Raw genomic sequence first — 15281 nt, forward strand, 5'->3', positions numbered from 1 at the left:
TTGGGAGCATTGGTCTGCCTGGAACCAGCTTCTGCTTTCACAATTTCCTGGGGGAAGCCAAGGGCCAACTAGAGGCAGAAAGCTGTCATCCTGAACTCCTGGCATTGGCCAGTCGAGATCATGGCACAGCCAGAAGTCTCTACTCAACAGTTGTCCATGCATGCACCCCTACCTCTCCTTCTGACCAATAATACCTCCTGGGTCCTGACCATGACTTTCTTGAAAGTGTAGCCCCAAAATTCTCCTTACCTCTGAATCTGTTTCCTCCGATCCCTGCCTCCTAGGTACTAATGCTTCAGACTTTCATTTCCTCTCCAAGTATTAGAGCAAGTTATATCTCCAAAGGGATCTAAGGAAGCTCTACACTGCATCCTTAGGCATGTAGGCTATGAACCCAGGGAGTCTTACCCCTGGTGTCCCTCCCAATTTAGGCATACAGCTCTCAACATGGGCAGTTATGTGGGAACCATTCCCCACCACCCTTGTCAGAGCCCCAAGTTTGTAAATGGCTAGTGTCTCACAAGTCCGTGTAAAGAGACCACCAAACAGGCTTTGTGTGAGCAACAAGGCTGTTTATTTCACCTGGGTGCAGGTGGACTGAGTCCAAAAAAGGAGTCAGTAAAGGGTGGTGGGATTATCATTAGTTCTTATAGGTTTGGGATAGGTGTACAAAGTACCTTCTTAAGGGCGGGGGGGAGAATATTACAAAGTACCTTCTTAAGGGTGGGGAAGAATATTACAAAGTACCTTCTTAAGGGCAGGGGAGAATATATCTTTTCAGTTAGGGTAGGGCAGGAACAAATCAAAATGGTGGAATGTCATCAGTTAAGGCTATTTTCACTTCTTTTGTGGATCTTCAGTTGCTTCAGGCCATCTGGATGTATACATGCAGGTCACAGGGGATATGATGGCTTATCTTGGGCTCAGAGGCCTGACATTCCTGTCTTCATATATTAATAAGAAAAACAAAACAAAATAGTGGTGAAGTGTTGGGGCAGCGAAAATTTTGGGGGGTGGTATGCAGAGATAATGGGCAATGTTTCTCAGGGCTGCTTCAAGCGGGATTAGGGGCAGTGTGGGAACCTAGAGTAGGAGAGACTAAACTGAAGAAAGATTTTGGGGTAAGGAGTGATACTGTGGGGTTGTTAGAAGAAGCATTTGTCATATAGAACTATTGGTGATGGCCTGAATGCAGTTTTGTATGAATTGAGAAACTAAACGAAAGACACAAGGTCTGAATGAGAGAAGAAGAAAAACAGGTATTAAAGGACTAAGAATTGGGAGGACCCAGGACATCCAATAAGAGAGTGCCCAAGGGTGTTCAGCATAATTATTTGCTTGGTTGGTGAGTTTTGGGGGTTTTTTTTGGTGAGTTTTTCTATCCTTGAGTTTGTTTATGTTGTCATATGCCAGGCCAGATTGATTTAGCTAAAAACAACGTTCTTCATTTAAAAATATACACAGTCCTCCTTTTTCAGCAGTGAGTAAATTGAGGCCTCAGTGATTTTGGAGGAAAGAGAAATGCAAAGCCAGCAATTGTTTGTTAAAGAAGGATTAGAAATGGCTAGAAGAGAGTGAGTGAGACTGATAGTGTGGTGGAGATAGCTGGGGAGAGGTAGAGTGTGGCATAAGAATGAGAATGAGAATAAGAGTGAGTATAAAAGTAAAGAATAGGACTTCATTAGGGTGAAAGTGTTGGAATGTGTCCTGTCAGCAAAGATCATCTATCCACTCCAAGAGGGAGTCAAGAGTGGAGGATTGGGGATAGATATTCAGATGGAAAGGAAATGAGAGGTTTTAAGAGGTGAGCTAACAGCTTGTAACATACATGGAAGAGGTTATGAAATGATGACAGAATAGAATGGGCCTGTGAGGGTGGAAGGAGATATTTTCCTTGGTCCAAGAACCATTTGCCTTGTGTGGGAAGAGATTGATAAGTGGAAATTTCAGTAGGAGAGTAAATAGGAGTGACCAATTAGAAGGAGAAAAACTGGCCATGAGGGATGGAAGTTGGAATGCTGGCTGCTTCTTTAGCTACCTTATCAGCATAAGCGTTGCCCTGAGCAATAGGATCTGATGCCTTTTGGTGGCCCTTGCAATGTATGACTCCAGCTTCCTTTGGAAGTAAAGTGGCCTTGAGAAGAGTGTTTATTAAAGAGGCATTAATGATGGAGGACCCTTGCATAGTGAGGAAACCTCTTTCAGCCCATATAACAGCATGGTGGTGCAGGATATGGAAGGCATATTTAGAGTCACTATAAATATTGACACATAATTCCTTTGCAAGAGTGAGGGCTCGAGTTAAGGCAATGAGTTCAGCTTGCTGAGAGGTAGTGGAGGGGTGCAGAGTGGTAGGCTCAATGATAGATGTGGAAGATACTATAGTATAGCCTGCCTTTGCTGGTGAGTGGAGATTAGGCCTGGTGGAGCTGCCATCAATAAACCAAGTGTGATCAGGGTGAGGAACATGAAAGAAGGAAATACAGGGAAATGGAGTGAATGTCAGGTGGATCAGAGAGATACAGTCATGGGGGTGGGAGCCAGCCTAAAACAGTAAGGTCAAGGTGTTTGAACAGAAAGGCTACAGGGCACGGTCCTGGCTCTTGTGTAAGAATTTTGACCACACAGCCCTGTACTTTTGCTGTGTGTAATGAAAAGGGTTGGGATGAGTTAGGGAGAGCCAGCATGGGGGCAGTTTCTAGGGCTGCTTTTAAGGAACAGAAAGAGGAGCGGTGAAAGGATTTAGGATCTATGGGGTCAGCTAGGTTTGCTTTTGTGAGTTTACATAATGGTTTAGTCAGGATGATAAAACTACGTATCCAGAGGCAGAAGTACCTAACCATGCCTAGGAAGGAAAAGAGTTGTTTTGTAGAAGGGGTTGGGGCTTGGGAGATTAGCCAGGCACAATCAACAGGGAGAGCACATGTGTTTTCAGGAGGAATTATGCCAAAATAGGTAACAGATGAGGAAGAAATTTGGGTTTGACTGAAGTAATGGGGGCTGTCCATGAAGCCTTGTGGTAGTACAGCCCAGGTAAGTTGCTGAGGCTGATGGGTGTCAGGGTCAGTCCAAGTGAAAGCAAAGAGAGGCTGGGATGAAATGTGCAATGGAATAATAAAGAAAGCATGTTTGAGATCCAGAACAGAATAATGGGTTATGGAGGGGTTGTGGAGGGAGGTATTGAGGATAGGAGAGTATATGGTTTTGGCACCACAGAGTGGATAGGCAAGACAATTTGGTTGATAAAGTGCAGATCCCGAACTAACCTATAAGTCTTGTCTGGTTTTTGGACAGGTAAAATGAGGGAATTGTAAGGAGAGTTTATTGGCTTTAAAAGGCCATGGTGTAACAGGCAAGTGCTTTAATCCTTTTAAAGCATGCTGTGAGATGGGATATTGGCATTGAGTGGGGTAAGGGTGATTAGGTTTTAATGGGATGGTAAGGGGTGCATCATCCATCACCAAGGAGGGAGTAGAGGTATCCTATACTTGTGGATTAAGGTGGGGAGATACAAGGAGAGGATGTGAAGAAGGCTTTGAACTGGGGCAAAAGGCAGCAATGAGGTGTGGTTATAGCCCAGGAATAGTCAGGGCAGCAGATAATTTAGTTAAAATGTCTCCACCTAATAAGGGAGCTGGGCAGGTGGGGATAACTAAAAAGGAGTGCATTAAAGAATGCTGCCCAAGTTGGCACCAGAGTTGGGGAGTTTTAAGAGATTTAGAAGCCTGGCCATCAATACCCACAACAGTTATGGAGGCAAGGGAAACAGGCCCTTGAAAAGAAGGTAATATGGAGTTGGTAGCCTCTGTATTGATTAAGAAGGGGACGGACTTACCCTCCACTGTGAGAGTTACCCAAAGCATCCATGATGGTCCAGGAGGTTTCTGAGGCAATCAGGCAGTGTCAGTCTTCAGCTGCTAAGCCAGGAAGATCTGCAAAGGAGTCAGAGAGCCTTGGGCCAGTGTTCCAGGGGCTCTGGGAGTGGCTACCAGGCGAGCTGGACTGTCTGATTTCCAGTGGGGTCCTGTACAAATGGGACATGGTTTAGCAGTAATCCCAGCCTGCAGGCATTCCTTTGCCCAGTGGCCAGATTTCTTGCACTTGTAGCAAGCTCCTGGGGGAGGAGATTCTGGAGAAAACCCTGGCAGCTGCGGTTAAGGCGTTTGGAGTTGTTGTGTGCTGGAGATGTGGCTGGGGTTTCTCTCACAGTGGAGGAAAGGAATTGCAACTCAGAAATACATTGCTACTTGGCTGCCTCTACTCTATTATTGTACACCTTGAAGGTGAGGTTAATTAAGTCCTGTTGTGGGGTTTGCTGGCCAGAATCTAATTTTTGAAGCTTTTTCTAATGTTGGGAGCAAATTGGGTAATAAAATGCATATTAAGAATATGGCGACCTTCTGGCCCCTCTGGGTCTAGGGCGGTAAAGTGTCTAAGGGTTGCTGCTAAGTGGGCCATGAACTGGGTTGGGTTTTCATCTCTACCTTGGGTAGTTTCTTTAAGCTTGTCATAATTAACAGCTTTGTAAGCTGCCTTTTTAAGCCCTTCAACTAGGCAGGAAATCAGGTAATCTCACCTAGCTATACCTGGGGAATCTGCCTGATAGTTACATTGGGGATCCTCTCAGGGAACTGCTCTAATGCCTTCCTGGAGGTCTGGCTCTTGGAGCCAGTGGTTGTCAGTGTGAGATTGGGCTACAGAAAAAACTCTTTCCCATTTATCTGGAGAGAGGGTAGAAGTTGGGATGACATTTAAGTTACTCTAGGTTAAATTGTAGGACAGAGTTAGACATCAGAATTCCTGTATATATTTAGTGGGGTCTGATGAGAAAGAGCCTAAATGCTGGCTGATTTGGGAAAGGTCTGATAGAGAAAAAGGCACATGTACCCTGACTATGCCTTCAGTTCCAGCCACCTCTCTAAGAGGAAATTGTTGGGCAGGTAGGGGAGAGCTAGTCATGGAATGAAACTGTAAGCCAGACTGGGTGTGAGGAAGGGAGGTGATAGAAGGATTATAGGGTGGGGGAGCAGAGGCTGAAGAGGAATTGGGACCTGGCTTGACCTGGGAGGAACAGCCTGGGGAGAAGGGGAGAGGTCAGGTGAGTCCATAGGAAAGAAGGATTCAAAGGACTCAGAGCTTAGGGTGGAGACTGAAGGAACAGACAGGAGAGAAAGAAGAAAGATTTGGGATGAGTCACATTGGGAGAAGAGACTAGGGAGGGACCAATGTGTATTAGAAGGCCTGGACATCAGGCACCTCAGACCATTTGCCCATTTTTTGACAAAAATTATCTAGGTCTCATAGAATGGGAAAATCAAAAGTGCCATTTTCTGGCCATTTAGAACCATTGTCGAGTTTGTATTGGGGCCAAGCGGTGTTGCAGAAGAAAATAAGGCATTTAGGTTTTGGATCAGGTGTGAGTTGAAGAGGTTTTAAGTTTTTGAGAATACAGACTAAGGGAGAAGAAGGAGGAATGGAGGGTGGAAGTTTGCCCATAGTGAAGGAGGCAAGTTTAAAGAGAAGGGTAGAGACAAGCAGAGAAGGGGTGGGGGGTGTTTGCCCCCCAGGAAAGTGGAGAAGGGGTGGGGACATGGAGAGAAGGGGTGGGGGGTGCTTGCCCCCCAAGAAAGTGGAAAAGGGGTGGGAGGTGCTTGCCCCCCAGGAAAGTGGAAAAGGGGTGGGAGGTGTTTGCCCCCCAGGAAAGTGGAAAAGGGGTGTAGACATGGAGAGAAGGGGTGGGGTGAGCAGCACTGGGCTGCAATGTGGGTGAGCAGCCAAAGCAGGCATCCCCATAATTGACTTGCCACCAAGGGAATGTGGGTGAATGACCAAGGCAGATGTCCCCACGGAGGTCAGACACCAATGGAATGTGGGTGAATAATCAGGCAGGCATCCCTGCAATGATTAAACAAGGGAAGGCTGCCTTCCCGAGTCCATGACCAGCGCCGGAGTTTTGGGTCCACAGATAAAATGTGTCTCCTTTGTCTCCACCAGAAAATGAAAGGAATTGAAATTAAGAGAAGGGAGAGACTGAAGGGTGGCACCAAGATTGAAAGGAGAAAGAGGTTGAGGGACAGTGACAGAGGTTGGAGAAGAGAGTAAAAAGAGGCCGCTTACCAGATTTAAAATTGGTGAGATGTTCCTTGGGCTGGTTGGTCTGAGGACCCGAGGTCATAGGTGGATCTCTTCATGGAGTGAGGGTGAGGACAGGGGACTGGTCTCCCAAAGGAATCCTGCTGACCCGGTCTTCAGCACCAAATGTCTCACATGTCTGTGTGAAGAGACCACCAAACAGGCTTTGTGTGAGCCACAAGGCTGTTTATTTCACCTGGGTGCAGGTGGGCTGAGTCCAAAAAAGGAGGCAGTAAAGGGTGGTAGGATTATCATTAGTTCTTATAGATTTGGGATAGGTGTACAAAGTACCTTCTTAAGGGTGGGGGGAGAATATTACAAAGTACCTTCTTAAGGGCAGGGGAAGAATATTACAAAGTACCTTCTTAAGGGTGGGGGAGAATATATCTTTTCAGTTAGGGCAGGAACAAATCACAATGGTGGAATGTCATCAGTTAAAGCTATTTTCACTTGTTTTGTGGATTTTCAGTTGCTTCAGGCCATCTGGATGTATACATGCAGGTCACAGGGGATATGATGGCTTAGCTTGGGCTCAGAGGCCTGACAGCTAGGAGGATTGCTTTCCCATTGTGTAAGATGCTCTCCTCCCCCATTTCTACCCAGCTTACTCACCCTGCAATACAACCTCCAGGCCTTGGCTCCTTGTCCAGGGCCTTAGAACTGATGACCCAGTACTTTAACAACTGGAACTGGGTCTGTGACAACAGATCAGGATGAAAGCAAATTGAGTAAATAAAAGGGAGGCACATGTTCCTATAGTGGCAAATGAGGGCAACGAGTGAACGTTCTTCTGCTGTGTTCCCAAAATCCATCTATAAAAAAGAAAGAAAGAGAGGAAGAGACAGAGAGACAAAGAGGGAGTCAAAGAGAGGAGAGAGAGAGAGACAGAGAGACAGAGATAAAGAGGGAGTCAGAGAGAGAAAGAGAGAGACAGAAAGTCAGAGAAAGAGAAAGAGATACACAAGTAGTTAAAGAAAAAACAGTGTACCCTATTCCTTTAAAAGCCAGGGTAAATTTAAAACATATAATTGATAATTGAAGGTCTTCTCCAGGACCCTGTAACACTCCAATACCAACTTGTCAGTGTAAACAAGGGCGTAGCCCGAAAACACTGAGACCATTGACAACCTGTAGCCTTCCTATCAAAAATCCTTTAACCCAGTAACCCGCGGATGGCCCAAATGCATTCAATTGGTAGCCACTACTGCTTTGCTAACAGAAGAAAGCAGAAAAATACTTTTAGAGGAAACCTCACTGTGAGCACACCTCACCAGTTCAGAACTATCCTAAGTAAAAAAAGCAGAAAGGTAGCTTACTAACTCAAAAATCTTAAAGTATGTGGCTATTCTGTTAGAAAAAGATGACTTAACGTTAACCACTGAAAATTTCCTTAACCCAGCAGATCTCCTAATGGCGATTTAAATCTTAATTACCATACAAAGGTCCAACCAGACCTAGGAGGAACTCTCTTCAGGACAGGAGGATACATGGTTCCTCCTGGGTGATTGAAAAAAAAACGCACACACACAATGGATATTCAGTAATTGATAGGGAAACTCTTGTAGAAGCAGAGTTAGGAAAATTGCCTAATAATTGGTCTACTCAAACATGCAAGCTGTTTGAACTCAGCCAAGCCTTAAAGCACTCACAGAATCAAAAAACTCTATCTCAATCCTGACTCAAAAGGTTACCTATACTGCTCTGAAACAAATCTGCATAAGAACTGTTGTTTATGGGAATGCCTCTTGATGGGGCAGCTGGGTTGTTATGAAATAGGAGTCCAGCCCAGCTCTAGAACTCACCCCTGAGCATAAAGGCAATGTTGGGCATGCTGGTAAATGGCCACTAGAATCCAGCAGCCCAGACCCCTTTCTTTGTGGTCAAGAAAGGCAGGAAAACAGGTGTAGGACTGCTACATCAGTGAGCATAACTAATCTGATAAGCAGAGGTCCCTGGGTGGTTATGCACCCTGGAAAGGAATAAGCATTAGGCCCTTAGAGGATGCTCTAAGACTAATGTTCATTGGAAAATGACTAGGGGTGTTGGCATCTCTATGTTCTTTTTTCAGATGGGAAACGTTCCCTACAAGGAAAAATGCCCCTAAGATGTATTCTGGAGAATTTGGCCCAGTCAGAGTGTATGTACCTTTTTCCCTCTCAGACTTGAAGCAAATTAAAATAGACTTAGGTAAATTCTCAGATAACCCTGATGGCTATATTGATATTTTACAAGGGTTAAGACAATCCTTTGATCTGACATGGAGAGATATATATATAATGTTACTGCTAGATCAGACACTAACCCCAAATGAGAGAAGTGCCACCATAACTGCAGCCCCAGAGTTTGGCAATCTCTGGTATCTCAGTCAGGTCAATAATAGGATGAAAACAGAAGAAAGAGAACAATTCCCTACAGGCCAGCAGGCAGTTCCCAGTGTAGACCCTCATTGGGATGCAGAATTAGAACATGGAGATTAGTGCTGCAGACATTTGCCAACTTGCATGCTAGAAGGACTAAGGAAAACTAGGAAGAAGCCTATATAAATTATTCAATGATGTCCACTATAACACTGGGAAAGGAAGAAAATCCTACCACCTTTCTGGAGAGACTAAGGGAGGCATTGAGGAATCATACCCTCTGTCACCTGACTCTATTGAAGACCAACTAATCTTAAAAGATAAGTTTATCACTCAGTCAGTTGCAGACATTAGAAAAAACTTCAAAAGTCCACCTTAGGCCTGGAGCAAAACTTGAAAACCCTATTGAACTTGGCAAACTTGGTTTTTTATAATAGAGATCAGGAGGAACAGGTGGAATGGGACAAATGGGATTAAAAAAAAAAAAAAGGCCACCACTTTAGCCAGGGCCCTCAGGCAAGCAGACTTTGGAGGTTCTGAAAAAGGGAAAGTCTGGGCAAATTGAATGCCTAGTAGGGCTTGCTTCCAGTGCGGTCTACAAGGACACTTTTAAAGAGATTGTCTGAATAGAAATAAGCTTCCCCTTCATCCATGCCCCTTATGTCAAGGGAATCACTGGAAGACCCACTGCTCCAGGGGACCAAGGTCCTCTGAGTCAGAAGCCACTAACCAGTGATCCAGCAGCAGGACCGAGGGTGCCCAGGGTAAGAGCCAGCCCATGCTATCACCATCACAGAGCCCTGGGTATGCTTGACCATTGAGGGCCAGCGGGTTAACTGTCTCTTGGACACTGGTGCAGCCTTCTCAGTCTTACTCTCCTGTCCCAGACAACTGTCCTCCAGATCTGTCACTATCTGAGGGGTCCTAGAACAGGCAGTCACTAAATACTTCTCCAAAGCACTAAGTCATGACTGGGGAATTTTACTTTTTTCTTATGCCTTTCTAATTTTGCCTGAAAGCCCCACTCCTTTGTTAGGGAGAGACATCCTAGCAAAAGCAGTGGCCATTATACACTAGAATTAGGAGAAGGAAAAAGGGTAAATATATAGAGAGAGTCTAAGTATGCTTACCTAGTCCTCCATGCCCATGCAGCAATATGGAGACAAAGGGAATTCCTAACTTCTGAGGGAACACCTATCAAACATCAGGAAGCCATTAGGAGATTATTATTGGCTGTACAGAAACCTAAAGAGGTGGCAGTCTTACACTGCCGGGGTCATCGGAAAGGAAAGGAAAGGGAAATAGAAGGGAACTGCCAAGTGGATATTGAAGCCAAAAGAGCCACAAGGTGGAACTCTCCATTAGAAATGCTTATAGAAGGACCCCTAGTATGGGGTAATCCCCTCCAGGAAACCAAGCCCCAGTACTCAGCAGAAGAAATAGAATGGGGAACCTCATGAGAACATAGTTTCCTCCCCTCAGGATGCCTAGCCACCAAAGAAGGAAAAATACTTTTGCCTGCAGCTAACCAATGGAAATTACTTAAAATGCTTCATGAGACCTTTCACTTAGGCATTGATAGCACCCATCAGATGGCCAAATAATTATATACTGGACCACGCCTTTTCAAAACTATCAAGCAGATAGTCAGGGCCTGTGAAGTGTGCCAAAGAAATAATTCCCTGCCTTATCACCAAGCTCCTTCAGGAGAACAAATAGCAGGCCATTACCCAAGAGAAGACTGGCAACTAGATTTTACCCACATGCCCAAATCTCAGGGATTTCAGTATCTACTAGTCTGGGTAGATACTTTCACTGGTTGGGTGGAAGCTTTTCCTTGTAGAACAGAAAAGGCCCAAGAGGTAATAAAGGCACTAGTTCATGAAATAATTCCCAGATTTGGACTTCCCTGAGGCTTACAGAGTGACAATGGCCCTGCTTTCAAGGCCACAGTAACCCAGGGAGTATCCCAGGCGTTAGGCTTACAATATTATTTACACTATGACTGGAGGCCACGATCCTCAGGAAAAGTTGAGAAAATGAATGAAACACTCAAATGACATCTAAAAATGCTAACCCAAGAAACCCACCTTGCATGGCCTGCTCTGTTGCCTGTAGCCTTACTAAGAATCTGAAACTTTCCCCAGAAAGCAGGGCTTAGCCCATACGAGATGCTGTATGGACAGCCCTTCCTAACCAATGACATTGTGCTTTACCGAGAGACTGCCAACTTAGTTGCAGACATCACCTCCTTAGCCAAATATCAACAAGTTCTTAAAACACTACAGGGAACCTGTCCCCGAGAGGAGGGAAATGAATTATTCCACCCCAGTGACATGGTATTAGTAAGTCCCTTCCTTCTAATTCCCCATCCCTAGACACATCCTGGGATGGACACTACCCAGTCATTTTATCTACCCCAACTGCAGTTAAAGTAGTTGGAATGGAGTCTTGGATACATCACACTTGAGTCAAACCCTGGATACTGCCAAAGGAACCTGAAAATCCAGGAGACAATGCTAGCTATTCCTGTGAACCTCTAGAGGATCTGCGCCTGCTCTTCAAGCAACAACCGTGAGGAAAGTAACTAGAATCATAGATCCCCATGACCCTCCCTTGTCATGTTTTTCTTCTTACTGTCCTCTTACCCCCTTTCACACTCACTGCACCTCCTCTATGCCACTGTACTACCAGTAGTTCCCCTTACCAAGAGCTTCTATGGAGAATGCAGCTTCCTGGAAATATTGATGCCCCGTTGTATAGGAGTTTTTCTAAAGGAAACCCCACTTTCACCACCCACACCCATATGTCCCTACATTTCAGGCCATACATTTCAATCCGTGTATCTTTAACCTCCTTGTTAAATTTTTCTTTTCCAGAATCAAGGTTGTAAAACTACAAATCATTCTTCAAATGGAGCCCCAGATACAGTCCATGACTAAGATCTACTGCAGGCCCCTGGACCAGCCTGCTAGCCCATGCTCTGATGTTGATGACATCAAAGGCACCCCTCCTGAGGAACTCTCAACTGCACAACCCCTACTACACCCGAATTCAGCAGGAAGCAGAGCAGTCATCAGCCAACCTCCCCAACAGTACTTGGGTTTTCCTGTTGAGAGGGGGACTGAGAGACAGGACTAGCTGGACTTCCCTAGGCTGACTAAGAATTCCTAAGCCTAGCTGGAGAAGGTGATCGCACCCACCTTTAAGCACCGGGCTTGTAACTCAGCTCACACCCGACCAATCAGGTAGTAAAGAGGGCTCACTAAAATACAAATTAGACTAAAAGTAGGAGGTAAAGAAATAGTCAAATCATCTATCATCTGAGAGCACAGGGGGAGGGAAAATGATTGGGATATAAACTCCAGGTATTCAAGCCGGGAGTGAGAAACCCCCTTTGGGTCCCCTCCCTTTGTATGGGAGCTCTGTTTTCACTCTATTAAATCTTGCAACTGCAAAGTAAAAAAATTTGTAAAAGTGCACCAAAAATATGTAAAATATCTTATATCAATAAAAAATAAAATAAAATAAAAACTTTTGGAAAGCAAAATTATGGCTAGATAAGAGGAGAAAGTACTAGTATTCGATACCAAGGATCCCCAACCCCTGGGCCACAGACTGGTACTGGTATGTGGCCTGTTAGGAACCAGACCACACAGCAGGAGGTGAGCAGCAGGTGAGCGAGCAGCCCCTTCAGATCAGTGGGGTCATGAGATTCTCATAGGAGTGCAAACCTATAGTGAACTGTGCATGCAAGGGATCTAGGTTGCATGCTGCTTGTAAGAATCTAACTGATGATCTAAGGTGAAACAGTTTCATCCCGAAACCATTCCCCATCCCCCACCCATTTTTGTCTTCCACCAGACTGGTCCCTGGTGCCAACAAGGTTGGAGATCACTGTTCTATAGCACTGTAGGAAGACTATAGTTAACAATAATGCATTATATAGTTTCAAGTAACTAAAAGGAGGCTATTGAATGTTCCCAACACAAAGAAATGACAAATGTTTGAGATTATCGGTATGCTAATATCCCTGATTTGATCACTATACATTATAGGTATCAAAACATCACTATGTGGCTGGGCATGGTGGCTCACACCTATAAACCCAGCACTTTGGGAGGCCAAGGCAGGCGGATCACTTGAGGTCAGGAGTTCAAGGCCAGCCTGGGCAACATTGTGAAAATCTCTGCTGAAAATACAAAAGTTAGCTAGGTGTGGTGGTGTGTGCCTGTAGTCCCAGCCACTTGGGAGAATGAGGCAGGAGAATCGCTTGAACCTGGGAGGCAGAGGTTGCAGTGAGCTGAGATGGCACCACTGCACTCCAGCCTGGGTTACAGAGGGAGACTCTGTCTCAAAAAAAAAAAAAAAGAATAATGGTCTCCAACTCCATCCAGGTTGCTGCTAATGCCATTATTTTGTTCCTTTTTATGCCTAAGTAGTATTCCATGGTGTGTGTGTGTGTGTATATGTACATATATATGTAACATTTTCTTTATCCACTCATTGCTTGATGGGCATTTAGACTGGTTCCATATTTTTGCAATTGCGAATTGTGCTACTATAAACATGCGTGTGCAAATGCCTTTTTCATATAATGACTTATTTTCCTCTGGGTAGATACCCAGGAGTGGGATTGCTGGATAAAATGGTAGATCTACTTTTCATTCTTTAAGTAATCTCCATACTGATTTCCATAGTGGTTGAACGAGTTTACATTCCTACCAGCCATATAAAAGTGATCCCTTTTCACCACATCCATGTCAACGTCTGTTTTTTTAAATTATGGCCATTCTTGCAAAAGTAAAATGGTATCTCCTTGTGGTTTAGATTTGCATTGCCCTAATAATTAGTGATGTTGAGCATTTTTTCATATGTTTGTTGGCCATTTGTATATCTTCTTATGAATTGTCTATTCATGTCCTTTACCCACTTTTTAATGAAATTATGTGATTTTTTTCTTGCTGATTTACAGAACAAGCACAATACAAGTGTTTTTTCTTGCTAATTTGTTTGAATTCCTTGTAGATTCTGGATATTAGTCCATTGTCAGATACATAGTTTGCAAATATTTTCTCCCACTCTGTGGGTTGTCTGTTTGCTCTGCTGATTATTTCTTTTGCTATGCAGAAGCTTTTTAGTTTAATTAGGTCCCATCTATTTATCTTCATTTTTATTGCATTTGCTTCTGGGTTCTTGGTCATGAACTTTTTGCCTAAACCAACATCTAGAAGAGTTTTTCCAATGTTATTTTCTAGAATTGTTATGGTTTCAGGTCTTAGAGTCAAGACTTTGACCCATTTTGAGTTGATTTTTGTATAAAGTGAGAGACGAGGATCCAGCTTTATTTTTCTACATGTGGCTTGCCAATTATCCCTGCACTATTTGTGGAATAGGGTGTCCTTTCCCCACTTTATGTTTTCATTTGCTTTGTCAGAGATCAGTTGGCTGTAAATATTTGGCTTTGTTTCTGGGTTCTCTATTCTGTTCCATTGGAACAGAACACATGCCTATTTTAATACCAGTACCATGCTTTATTGGTAACTATAGCTGGGCGCTTGTCTCCCTTTTCTTTTTTGCAAAACCGCCACAGATATCATTGCTTGTTCTCAGTGGCGGCTTTCTCTCCAGAGGTGGCTTCCACATCTACAGACTATATAAAGACAAATAACACAGATTAAAAGCACAATCATTGAAATCACAGAGCCTCCAAGTGTCTTGATCCATTTTAGCAGGTTAATAGGTGCTAATCCGTCTGTAGCTCCTTCAAGCACTTCAGTTCCTGGCATTAGTGTCAGATGTACCTGAGAGGCTTGAAATATTTGTTCCTTTAGTTTTGCAATATCCAAAGATAAATTTCTAGTATGACCTTTTAAATGTCTCTTAACTTTTTCCCACTCATGCTCTGTTTCATTACACAGATGAGGAGTAATGCGAAAATCGGAGGTATTCCAATCACCTTGTAACTGCATTCTATATTCTAAACTAACTACAAGATCTCCTAGCCACATTACAGTTTGTTGGAGATCATTAATTTGATCAGCTAGTTTCTGGTCTATATTATTTTGGTAATTCCACAGCAGAGTAGAATTTTTCTGCCAATTATTTACATAGTCTGCTGTTTGTACTGTGGAATGCAAAGCAACTCCAGCTACTGCAGCAGTAGCTGTGACAGCAATCAATCCCATAGTAATGAAAATTAAAGTAGCAATGAAATGCCATGAGCACCTCAAAATCTTTTGAAGAATTTCAGTAATAATATGCACAGAAGCAGAGGCTTCCCAGGGGTGGGAAATCTTCACAGGTATCCATACTCCTTCTTGGGCTCTTACCACTAAAATAAAATGATCAGTGTTATATAAGGAAGAATTCACACAAGAAGACAATCTACATTATTGACAAGTCACATGATGATTAGGGAGATCAAGTTTTAAATCACCCACTACAAACAGGAAAGGTGGATGGACACAACTCTGTATCCAAACTGAATCATTGTGAGCCAATTCTAACATGTAATTAGGATTATATTGGGTCAGCTTAGTATATTTCCCTTTCCAAATCTTTATCTTTTTTTAGTGTCATTAATATTTTCCATAATTCCTTACATTTTGCTCCTACAACAGGCCATATCATTTGGGGCTGAGGTACCACTATACCACCATATGCCCAAATAATAGGATCTCTTGCTGTACTTCTTATAGTGTCCACCATCTGATTATTTTGTTTAGAGGCAGGGTGACCATTACTTACAGATTGAGAGGTGAGCCTCATAAATGCCCCTTTAGGGGACCA

At 43.8% G+C, this 15281-nt stretch overlaps 2 long non-coding RNA genes across 3 annotated transcripts; one reads left to right on the forward strand and one right to left on the reverse strand.

Annotated features, from left to right (window-relative positions):
• Positions 1 to 558: 558 nt before the first annotated feature.
• LOC134737603 (uncharacterized) lies at positions 559 to 6646 on the reverse strand. The gene is made up of 3 exons (XR_010122646.1): positions 6118 to 6646; positions 3836 to 4024; positions 559 to 944 (listed from the first exon to the last, which is right to left on the reverse strand). It is a non-coding gene; the product is annotated as an uncharacterized LOC134737603 (long non-coding RNA).
• Positions 4029 to 14187, forward strand: LOC134737602 (uncharacterized). 2 transcript variants are annotated; one of them, XR_010122644.1, is made up of 2 exons: positions 4029 to 4283; positions 10919 to 14187. It is a non-coding gene; the product is annotated as an uncharacterized LOC134737602 (long non-coding RNA). The 2 variants fall into 2 exon arrangements; XR_010122643.1 differs by having other exon boundaries at positions 4048 to 4283; positions 10868 to 14187.
• The last annotated feature ends 1094 nt before the right edge of the window (positions 14188 to 15281 follow it).

The sequence above is a fragment of the Pongo pygmaeus genome, chromosome 1 (assembly GCF_028885625.2).
Source record: "Pongo pygmaeus isolate AG05252 chromosome 1, NHGRI_mPonPyg2-v2.0_pri, whole genome shotgun sequence".
NCBI lineage: Eukaryota > Metazoa > Chordata > Mammalia > Primates > Hominidae > Pongo > Pongo pygmaeus.